Genomic DNA, 11,317 nt, shown 5'->3' with positions numbered 1-11,317 from the left:
ATATTATTTGAGTAGGTTAATTTTTTTGATTATCAAATGTGAAGACATTCGATGCCACCAGGAACACCAATTTTTTCAGCTTCTTTTATAGTTTTAATTCAAACTATTAGAAACTTCATACGTCCTATAACTTTGGCCGTACGATTAGCTACAAACAGAATTGCAGAACATTAAATAAATTAAAATTTTAATTTTTACTATCGTAATACTACTACTAACATAATTTACTATTATATTAGTAGTATTATTATAATAGTAAATTATGTTAGTAGTAGTATTATGATAATAAAAATTATTTTAAAATTTTAATTTTAGCACTTTCAAAGCTTCATTTTTTACATTCATACATTCAAGGCTACAAAAAAAAGAATAAAAGTAGTTAAGAGAGACATTTTACATATGAAATAATTTTGCTAATAAATTCTTTTTTTATCTTTTTTTTTTATATAAGAATAAATAAACAACTTTCTGCTCATATTTATTATTTCCTCCGCTGGCTTCCTACCAAGTCCAAATAGACTTAATCTTCCATCTTAACTTACACTAGTCTTAATGCGTCTACTTCCAGAGAGGAAAGTTAGAGAGACACTAGGGGCCTCAATAGTATTTATACTTTGCGCATCAAAAACGGCGTTAAAGGTATACTTGCACATTCAGTTCTAAAGGCCAATCCCGCTAAAATGCGTAATCATACAAAGAACTGACGATGACAAATTTCGCTATTTCTACTAGCTTATAATGCTCATAGATTAACCGTAGATTGATCTTCAAGGATCCGTTAACTGATTCGTTTGAGTTGCAAGAACTTAGTTGTAGGTTGTAAATACGCTCTTTGAACATATCGTAGTCACCATGAATGTGGGATGTTGAAAAATGGTATATCGTTATTATATCGTTTCATAGGTCTGTTGGAAAAAAATCCAGATAAGTCGAGTAATGCCCGCAGGCTGGATAACCAAAAAACTCTTGAAAACAAACATGACATTTAGCAATGTTAGCCTGGCTTTCGCGGGCTTCAGCGGCGCGCTGAAGTGAGGCGAGTTATGCCGTAGGCATTTTCCTGAATAACCTGCCAGATCCGAGATTATTCAATACACAGGAAGTGAGTTATGCAAGATTAGAAAGCGTTATTTATCAATGCCGAGTATATGTATCGTACACTCAACCGATCTATGGTATAAGGAAAAGAGGTAAATCAGTTTGTGCTGTATCTGTTAGCCAAATTCATAGAGAATTAGATAGAACTAAACGTGGATAAGACTGAGGTTATAACAGAACCATAACTCGGGTCGATGCAATGTACATTAAACGATCTGTGCGATATAATTATGGCTAGTATGAGAGTATTCCTATTTTAGACTCTGCGTAGCTGCATTAAAGCGCAGGTGAGTCCCGACACCAGCCTAAAGCACGCGAAAGAGAGAGAAATTATTAATGAGTCATTTTCGCCCACCATAGACATCAGGACATACATAGACCGTAACTCGCATGAAACAAATTTAAGTTAGCGACAATTATTGACTAATGATTTCGGTTAGTCATCGTAAGCGGGTGTAGAGCAAATCTGCTAGACACCGAACTGCGTTATATTAGTTGACAATACCTAGAAGTATTTAAACCAAATCAAATCAATCAATCAATCATCAAAGGTCTCGCGGGATTAAACGCTATTAATGGTTTCTAGATTTAGATGGGAGTTTACGAGGAAGAATAGGTCTGAGGAAGTCTTCAGCTAGATTTGTCCACGCTTTATGGCTGTGTCAAGAGATAATTAACGTAACAGGTCGTAAGTTTGTGAAAAACGAGTGCTGTGTAACTGGAAACGTGGGTTGCATGGTTTCCCATGTAGCTTATTCGAACAGCAGCGGTTAAACAAGAATAATTAGTACCGAGGTATTGACTTCTATTTTACCTATTCTACAAAGTACTTAATGAAACGGTACCTGCTGTTTCAGAGGGGTAATATTAGTTTCAGTAAATTTTGGTAATGTGGGTTTGTGCTATTGCAGAGACGTCAGACTGCGATGTTGCTTCCAAAACAAGTAAGAGTAAGACATTCTTGCAGAGTTTTGTCGCGACAGGACCTTTTAAACCGTAGAATCGGTAAGTATTTCCCGAACGCCGTTCGACGAATCTAACAGGGAATATGGATGGACTTGTTATGCTCATAAGGAATATCGAGCATATAGATATTCCCGTAATGTGTCTTATACATTATATATTACCGCATCTATAACGCAATCTGTAACTTCTAAAGGAGCAAGAGTCGACGATGTCGACAACTGTTTGTGTGGTTTCTTATGTGTAGGCTAAAGAGATCTTTGGGAAGGTTTTTTCTATGATACAAAAATAAGAGAGCGTCTATACCGTCTAACGTAGTGAAAAACGATTTTTTTTAAGGCGATTTTCTAACTTCTGTTAATTACTGTAGAAGTGTATGTGTACTTTAAACAGGAAGCACAAAAGCGGATATTTGGAAAAAAAAACACATTTTTCTTGATCTCCGTCGAGCAGGCGAAATGCAAAGAACGATAGAGGATCTTTTGACACAATACTGCTTCCATATTGCTTTCGGTCTTAGTTTTTGAAGCACGACAATATTTTCTAAATAAGCTAAAGAGTTTCATCTTGAGATAAATGAGTAACCGTAACGATTTAACGCAGTTAGTGTAGCACAATGGTGGTCTGATTGCAGTAGGAGCACGCGAATCGAGCACCTGCTACACGATGATTAGAACGCCACAGAGAAAGTTCGGAATAACAAAAGCACCGTAGTGCACTGAGTGAACCAATATTATCGAACCGCTGAAACAGGCTCATGGGATAACGCGGAAAAATGACTGAATGACTTAACAAATTTAGCGGGTTTGCTAAAATAAGGCGATGGAACGATTACAACGACAATGATACAACAAGATAACACGAATCACTTCAACGGGGAATTAGGTGGTGAAATCGAGCTGGTGGAACCCCTGCAACGATCTGGGTTTAGAACGCAAATTCAAAACAAACATACACACCCATGTTTAGGTTCAATTCGAAAAAGTAACGGGATGGTGTTAGATAATGTCCGAGACTTCTGTACGATACGAACCATATGTGGAAGAAAATTATCCTGCACGTTTATTAGCAACATTGAGCGCATACTATACATGCCAGGTTCTGCTTGTTCGTGTATATGGGCCTATGATGATAATAATAACAATGTACAATCAAAGCGAACACGTTAACTGTGTATGTATTACAAAAATAAATAGAGAAGGTCGCTTGGAGCAAACCGCAGTAACTCGGTACCCTGCGAAATAGGAAAGACTATTGGTGCTCGTCGCGGGGTAAAAGCGGATGAGATCGAAATAATAAAGGTAATACTTAGAAGGGCCTCCGAGAGGGCAGACAACGTTTCGAAAAGAAGAAACAGGAGAATTTGTTGGGGATGTATGGCGCTTGATAAACATATATACACGACCTAATCAAAATGAGATGAAGTGATTATGCGGCCATTTTTCAACGGGGTGAATCTGAATCATTTTGTGAAGTGGTAGTCAATGGCAGTGAAAACTTGCTTTGTTACCAACGGAACCAAATCGGTCATGTTACCCGTGTATGTACCAGGCAGTTGGAAACCTGGCGCACGAACGAACGTTTTACTTGACATGAGTAAACAACACGACGGATAACAAAGGCCACAGATAGTTGTACTATTTTGAACCTTATGATGCCTCAGATTTCTCCGACAGACCCCGGTATATCTAAATTTAGTCGTAAAATTTTAAACAGTTGAAGCAATTGAAGTTTAGTCTTTAGGCTCAAAGGTTACCTAAGTTGTGGCTCTATTACAACAAAATCAATGGTACTCTTCATCGTTTAGCCTTTACTCGCATTTCCTCGTGTCGATGGCGCCGCGGGGGATAATGTGTTTGGCTAGCGAATTTGAAGACACCTGCCACTCTAAGTTCGAATTTGGATGTAGAGACTTTAGTTTGTGATTGGAATCAACTGTCATGAATAATGCTTAACAGTTTACGTAGCGCATTTCATATACTAAAAATATAGTCTGCGCTTATTTATAATAACGTCACGATAAGATAACGAATATTTTGTCTTCGGGCAGAACGGTTTTAGACGAAAATACGAAGATCGGTATATTGTCCTGTAAAATTTTCTGGAAACAACGTCCCCTGAATGCTCGAAGCCACTGGCTAGGAGAAGAATACGCTCAGTTATGATTATCTTTCCGATCTTAAGATTGGAACACTTTAGAGAATCAACTAATGTTTTACCAAATATAAAGGGACAATTTTTTAATTTCCCTAATGATTATCTTATTCAATATTAAAAACAATCTTTAATTCTAGTTCAAATCGTATGCTTTCCTGTAAAACGTATACCTTTGGACGTTCAACTGAACGCGAGCCTATGGCAATCATTCCTGTCGTCCTCTACGTCAACTATTAAACCACTACTAAGCTGTATTTACAGGATAATTAAATACATTTGAACAGAAAAGTTTTAGATAATTTGCATCTCGCTCCAAGTTCCGCTACTTCAATGTGCCCGACATTTCGTCTTAAAGAAGCTATCCTGAACACTCACGCATGCGCTATGTTTGAAGGCTCTTTCCTTAGCTGATTTTTAGCTATATTTCCCACACAGACAGTGGTGTGGAAAAGGTGGCTCGATATGACCAATTCGTAGGGATCTAGCACGACAAAGGATGTGTTCTGTATTGCTGCTTCCATTGCACATACGGTGTCTGAAACTGGAAGGACGACTAACTAGCTTAGAGCTTGTCCATACTCAAGCCATTAGAAAGCAAGCTAACTTGGAATTAATATTTAGCAGTGTGTGCTAGGATATTATGCCGTAAAATCCTAATATTTAAGTTTGTTAAGTTTCTGTGACTATGACGAGAATGTTAACATACCAACCTTGAACTTTGCAAGTACTTTTGGGTATTTCGTTCGAAACCATATATCCAACGCAACCCACCCGTCAATTGTCTTGTGAGGGAAATGTCTTGTTCGGTGTATTCAGTTGTTGGAACCGAAATGGGTAAGAGCACAGAAAAGATGTGTGAATTTATATGAAGCAAGATTACTGACAATTTAACAAAGATGGGTTTATTCACGTTGCAGCTGATCCGATTACAGCTTGTCAAGTGAATCTGTTTCGTAAGCCGTTTTGCCTGATAGTACTACAACTAGTGTGCATGAAAGGTTTAAGTATGTATAATTTTTCTGCAACAAACACCCGACAACGAGACGTAAATACCGAAAATAGGTGTTTTTACTGTTTGCGAAAGTCGCTTCACAATAGATCCGCAGGAGAGAATTTACAGTTTCTAAAATTCCTCGAAACCAAAAGATGATCCACTTTATCGTTGGGTTGAAAAACGTTCCGACGACAAATCTTCAACGCGAGAGAAATAAATCGAACTTCACAAATAGCACGGTATACACCGTTGTGAATTTCCAGTTCTAAAAGCCTATATAAGTCAATTAGGTACGCAGCTGTACAAACTGCGTAAAACAGACATAACCTGCGAACCAAATAGGCGACACATGCACCGTCTATGTATTTGAGGTACCTTATAGAATATTTCTTTTTTTTTTGTATTTGATTAACGCATCCGTTAAACCAAATAAAATGTAAATGAAAAACAGTAACTTAGCACAGATTCAATCCATTGGGGGTTTTCTGACAACAAATGCGTCTGTTAAGGCAATACGCATTGTGAGTGGCCAAAAAAAGGATTGACTCTTATCTCAATAATTCTATTTCGTAAAAATTTGCTTACGAAGCATAGTTTACCACTAATTGACCTATTTCGACTGTGTGAAGCGTACGAACTACGCTTTAATTGTTATATATAGATTAATATATAAACATTCATTCAAACATTTTTCTTAACAGCTGACATCTACTAGCTTCAACACCCCCGCATAAAGAATGACTCATGTAACGTGAAGTTCCATGAATGAAGTGAATAACTCATATTAGGAGTTAGGTAACTTAACAATAACTGTGCCCCACCAGAGAGGAAGAATCTAAAGTCTCATGCGCAGAAGCCCTGCATTGTAGAAATATGTTGCATTGAGGTTACTAAGTCATCTTAGCCTGATTCTTGTCCATAAATAAGTTATTAAGTTTCCATTAATTTCCATGACTGAATGTGTCCTGCAGTCCAGGAGTGTATGATGTTCACCCACAGTTTGAGTCTTGGGTGAATCTTTCCCAGTATAAACTAAGGGGCCTTGCTATAATCACAGCATTCGTGTGATCGCTAAAGAAGATATTTGCGTCCCAACTTTGATTAGCAGCATTCGCCGGCTGTCGTGCTTCTACTGGAATAGTAGTGCTTGAGGTATGTGAGGGAGCAATCCTTTACACCAATTGAAGCTCGCAGTTAAAAATACTCCAGCGTGCACCAGTATGCTGTAAAGTCACTGCAGTAGTATCAAATCAACATGACCGTTTCCATTATGCATCCATTATAATTTATTCATTTGCAACTTCTTGTGTAGTATAGGTCGTCTGCCGTAATCAAATGCACGAACTTGATCTTTTCTCACAATAGACGCCTTCGGGTTTCCAAATATGCTATAGAACGTATGTTCTATAGCATATTTGGAAGAGGAAAGGAATACATCAGATGCTTCAAGTTTTATATTGGTTTAATAATCAATATATCTATTTGCTTTATAAACTTATTAATGAATCTCCGATCTTCTACGTTAGATCGTTTCCAAACTACAAAAGTTTTTGAAGAACTTTGTAGACGCGAAAACCAACCTATAAACATTGTTAATGGTCGAAACGATAGATCTAATTGTTGTCTCGCTGTTGGTCTGCTCAATTTATAATGCGCGTTTTTTTCTCTTACCGCCACAAAACGGTAGGCGTCTCTATATTAAATTTGCATGTAGCTCCTTAAAAATGCAATCATTTCTGTTATTTAGCGTTTCATCCCAGTGAGGATTATTTGTTGAGCCCTATGCTGCTAAACCCATTTACTCTACTGTTTCAAAGTTTTGTCCTCATGTATGTGTCGACCATCAGTCACCTACTGAAGATCTCAGAAGAACTTTTTCTGAAAGCCTCAAACAAAAAACGTGTCTGAGTTTGCGTAATCGATACCTTATTTGTTATATCCAGAAAATAATCCATGTATGTATATAAATTCCAAAACAACATTGTCCTATAAATTCTGACTATAAGAGACAAAGCTTGAATAGGGGCCGTCTCGCACCTGCTGCAAATCACAGGCCATCCAGTAAAAATATGAAAGAGACACTTTCGCTGACGCCTCAGGTTAGTGAGTAGAACACTACAAAAGCATTTGGCTATAACGTTTGAATGACGTAAATCGGTGTAGACCAATGGGATAACTTAATTATCTGTTAATAAAAATCTGAGCTGTTCGGAAATACGGGTCTAAGGAGCATATTCAACAGTATGCGTTCGTGCACTTATGAATCTGTCATTTATGGAATTAAATTAGTTTATGTTACCATTAGAAGCACGCGAGCCTTTCCTCTGCAGGGCATTGCAAAGTATGTTTATTCACATTACCGTCATTATGTAAAAACTCCGGTTCAAGCCCCAGGATTTGTCATTTACTTATGTACCTTGTGTGAAATACAAAAGCCTGTTTATTGTCCTAAGTGGACAGGGCAAATAGACAACACTCAGTTTTCAACTTCAGCATTTAGTTTTGAATAATGGAAACATCTTGCTGCCTCATTACACAACATTTCTTTCATGAAATTATTTTGCCTTTTTAGATTGAGTTCGACCACTTTCTGAATACTTCAATTAAAGGATATAAAGGCAAATTAACCAAGTTTTAAGTATTTAGACAGATATATATGTTTTTTACCTGGGTCAATCTCTATGGCAATAAGCAGAGCAACGGAAGCTGTCTGATTGCGAAATGCTGCCTTTATCGTTATAAATCCGATTATTTTTTTGTCTATGTAAGTCGACTTTTTCGCTAAATCTCCTTTCAATATTATTTACAACTTTAAACTTTAATTTGCAAGTATGTGCCATATGGAGGTATTTTTAGATTTCTGCTCAAAATAGTTTAGCATACATCGGTATCGTTCGTTTATTCAAGCTATAAATGCTCAAAAGTAATCAAGGTCCGGAAGTAACAGTCTCTTTTAAGTCTTTTACTAAACTTATACATAAAAGAATCCTTTAGCTATGTGTATATAATAGTTATGTCAATCAGGAGATCTAGCTGCGTTTTGTGCAATATTCGTTATGCTCAAGCAAGGAATGATGATAGATTTACAATAAGATCTGCAGCGACCGAAGAAAAGATCGAATTTATATATCTACCACTTCATTTCAAGCGATAGCTGTTTCCAAGTTCTTTTCTAATGACGGCACGCAGTGCCTAATAGTATTCGTCATAATTTTCGTTCTTGTCAAATTTCAATTAGTTTTTTGTTGAAAATGGGCCGGTAATTTACTACCACGTTCATATGTTCATTAATTATTATTTTAATTATTATATTAATTATTAATAATTAAAACATATCCAATCAAAATTAAAATGGATCAATCACGTTCGAAATCCTCACTTATTATTTCCAGCCAGGAATAGTTTATAAATCAAGTAATCCGCTAACTGTCAGTTGTCTGTCTGCTTGTCTACAAACATCACGTTACAAGGCAATAAAGGATCGTCTTCGTATCGGACCATTTCCTTTTCAATTACAGTGTCAAAGAAAGGTGGCAGGTTTTCGGGTGGCAGTAATCAGAAGCGCATCGGAAGAAGGCTACAAACAGAATCATACATCATACCTCATTAAGTACATGGCAAACCGAAGCCTCTTGAACACTTTAAGGTATAAACGTAGTAGGAAGCTTCAATTCCAAGGCTGTTGAATTTCTTCTAAATCTAGAAAAAGCTGAAGAGTTAAAGGTGTTTTTCACAATTAACTGCAACCTTTTTGACTCAAGCGGATCGAATCGAGAGGATGTCCATGTTGACGTGAATTAGAAAGCTGGCACAGTTCCATCCGTAGTCCTCGAGTGGATTTGATACATAATATCGTAGTCGGTCTTTCAATAATACACCATTATAATATTATAATATGATATACACTTTCATTTCGTAAAGTAGGATGATGGTGCTCTAAAATGCTTTTATACATATATAACACACAAAAAGCATTTCTATCCTATTTCGAGAATTTCCTAGTTAAATCAATTAGCTAGCTTTGGTACTATTTAGAAAAGGGTGTGGCTTACATAGATCAAAACGTACCTAATATTATAGATAAGTTTTTTCCATAAGGGGCTGTGATTATCGTGTTATTCGATATTATTGTATTATTATTATTATTGTATATTGATACTGTATTATCGTATGTGTATTCCTCAAGCTCACTTCATTTAAGGTAAATTCTAATAATTCGCGACGTAATGCACATGCCGACCGAGCGATGCGTTCCGCCAGTAATATTTTTCTAAAAAAAAATATGTTCAATGCTATCAAATGTAGCACGGTGGGGCACCAATGACATGTTGTACAACAAATGGGAAACTACGACCCCTTAGTATGAATTCGTACATATCTACGATCTTTTGCAAAGCTGAGTTCTACTCTGAAGCCACATAATCAGTTGAATCACCGCACCGAGCGCGTGCGGTTTCATATATGCTCAAAATGCGGCGGTCCATATAGCACCTAGAATATTATGTGATATTATTCAACATAATAACTTTCATAACACAGAACTTGCTCTTAATTCACCTTTGGGAACGTAGCTTTGAGACAAGCAAGACTGTGGTAGAAACACAAGGCGAAACAAATGCGAAAAGAAACAATGAAATATCGTGTACTAAGTTTCAAACTTACGTACATCTAAAAAGTAGTTTTTTGGAAGTTTGATAGTATTGAGGTTAGCGTTTCTTCGCTGAAAATTCAAAATAGCTCGTATAGATCTACCTTCCCTTACTTCCGCTGGAGGGGAAGCGCCCCAGAGACTGAAACTACGCGGACTATTTTCTTCCAAAACTATAATTTACAGTACTACATGTATATATGTTACCCTTTTGTGAAAAATCTATTCAATATATCTAATCTTCTAACTTAGAGTCGGATTAAAAAGATACGCACTGAGATTCTCAGGCGGAACTCACGGATGTTGAACGCTCGTCGGGCTTATCTGTGGATCAGATTCACTTACCATTAGCGATGTACAGCCAAGTGTATGATGAAAGAATAACCGAATCTCGAGTCAAGCATGCGTTCGCTGGCTTAACCGATGTCCGCCATATTGCATCTTCTAAAGTCTAACTTTTTTTGGGAAAGGGTAGCAAAGGTTCGACATTTTTTGCCTTTAGGCGACTCGTAAACAGGCAATATCATATCGATTTATTCGAAAAGGAATATGAATTCGGTCTCAAAATCTATAGACAATGATAAGGTCTTTTGTAGTCTAGCCATGATCACTATTTAGTTGAATAAAGATTCAACTAAATAGTGATCTCACGACTAAGCTAAAAATAGGGGTCTCAGGAAGATCACATTCAAACTTGCTCAAAATGATACTGATAGGTGATTTTTTAGATTCAATAGCACCAATGATAGGCGCCACATACTCTTTGAAGCTAACTGCTTGCATCTGGATAATAATAATAATGACAATCATTGTTGTTAGATAAATCTAACATTTCATGTTAGTTTGGTTTCGTAATTAGAGCTCTTAATACTCATCGCTCACCACACGTTTACGATTTTTGCTAATTTTTGCTCATTTAACTAGTTAGTAATTATATGACTAGATGGTAACTTCAAATACTTACTATTAATACGTGACACTCCTCAACGAGCTCCGTCTAATTTGAGTTTTACAACGCTTCGATGAGCCTGTTTTGGTTCATTTCATAGGTTGGAGCAAATTTCGGAAGAATCTACCTCGAGGTTTTGTTTTAAGTTTTTTTAGACTTATTCACCTTGTGAGCCCTAAAACAACGTCGAATATCGGCTCATCATGAGATTTGCAAAACTATCACAAAAACAAATCTAAATAAATATTAATTACTATTATTTAATCACGATTATGTTACTTTACTTCGGTAGATAGCGTTACATGGAAAAAGCAAAACAAAAAAAACGTTATATATCTTTCAAACGAAATAAAGGAGCCAGATTCGAATGGTAATAACGAACGCTACCTAATTTAGGAAAAGGAAATGCAATATTCGAACATTTTGAACGTATCGAAGGTGTTCAAGTTCCTGAACTTTCCAAAGACGGAGAGCAACCAAGTACAACTTAACTCATCATGCCCCACTG

The sequence above is a fragment of the Varroa jacobsoni genome, unplaced genomic scaffold, assembly GCF_002532875.2.
Source record: "Varroa jacobsoni isolate VJ856 unplaced genomic scaffold, vjacob_1.0 scaffold_1125, whole genome shotgun sequence".
In the NCBI taxonomy this organism is placed as follows: Eukaryota; Metazoa; Arthropoda; class Arachnida; order Mesostigmata; family Varroidae; genus Varroa; species Varroa jacobsoni.
This window is presented reverse-complemented; position numbering follows the sequence as displayed.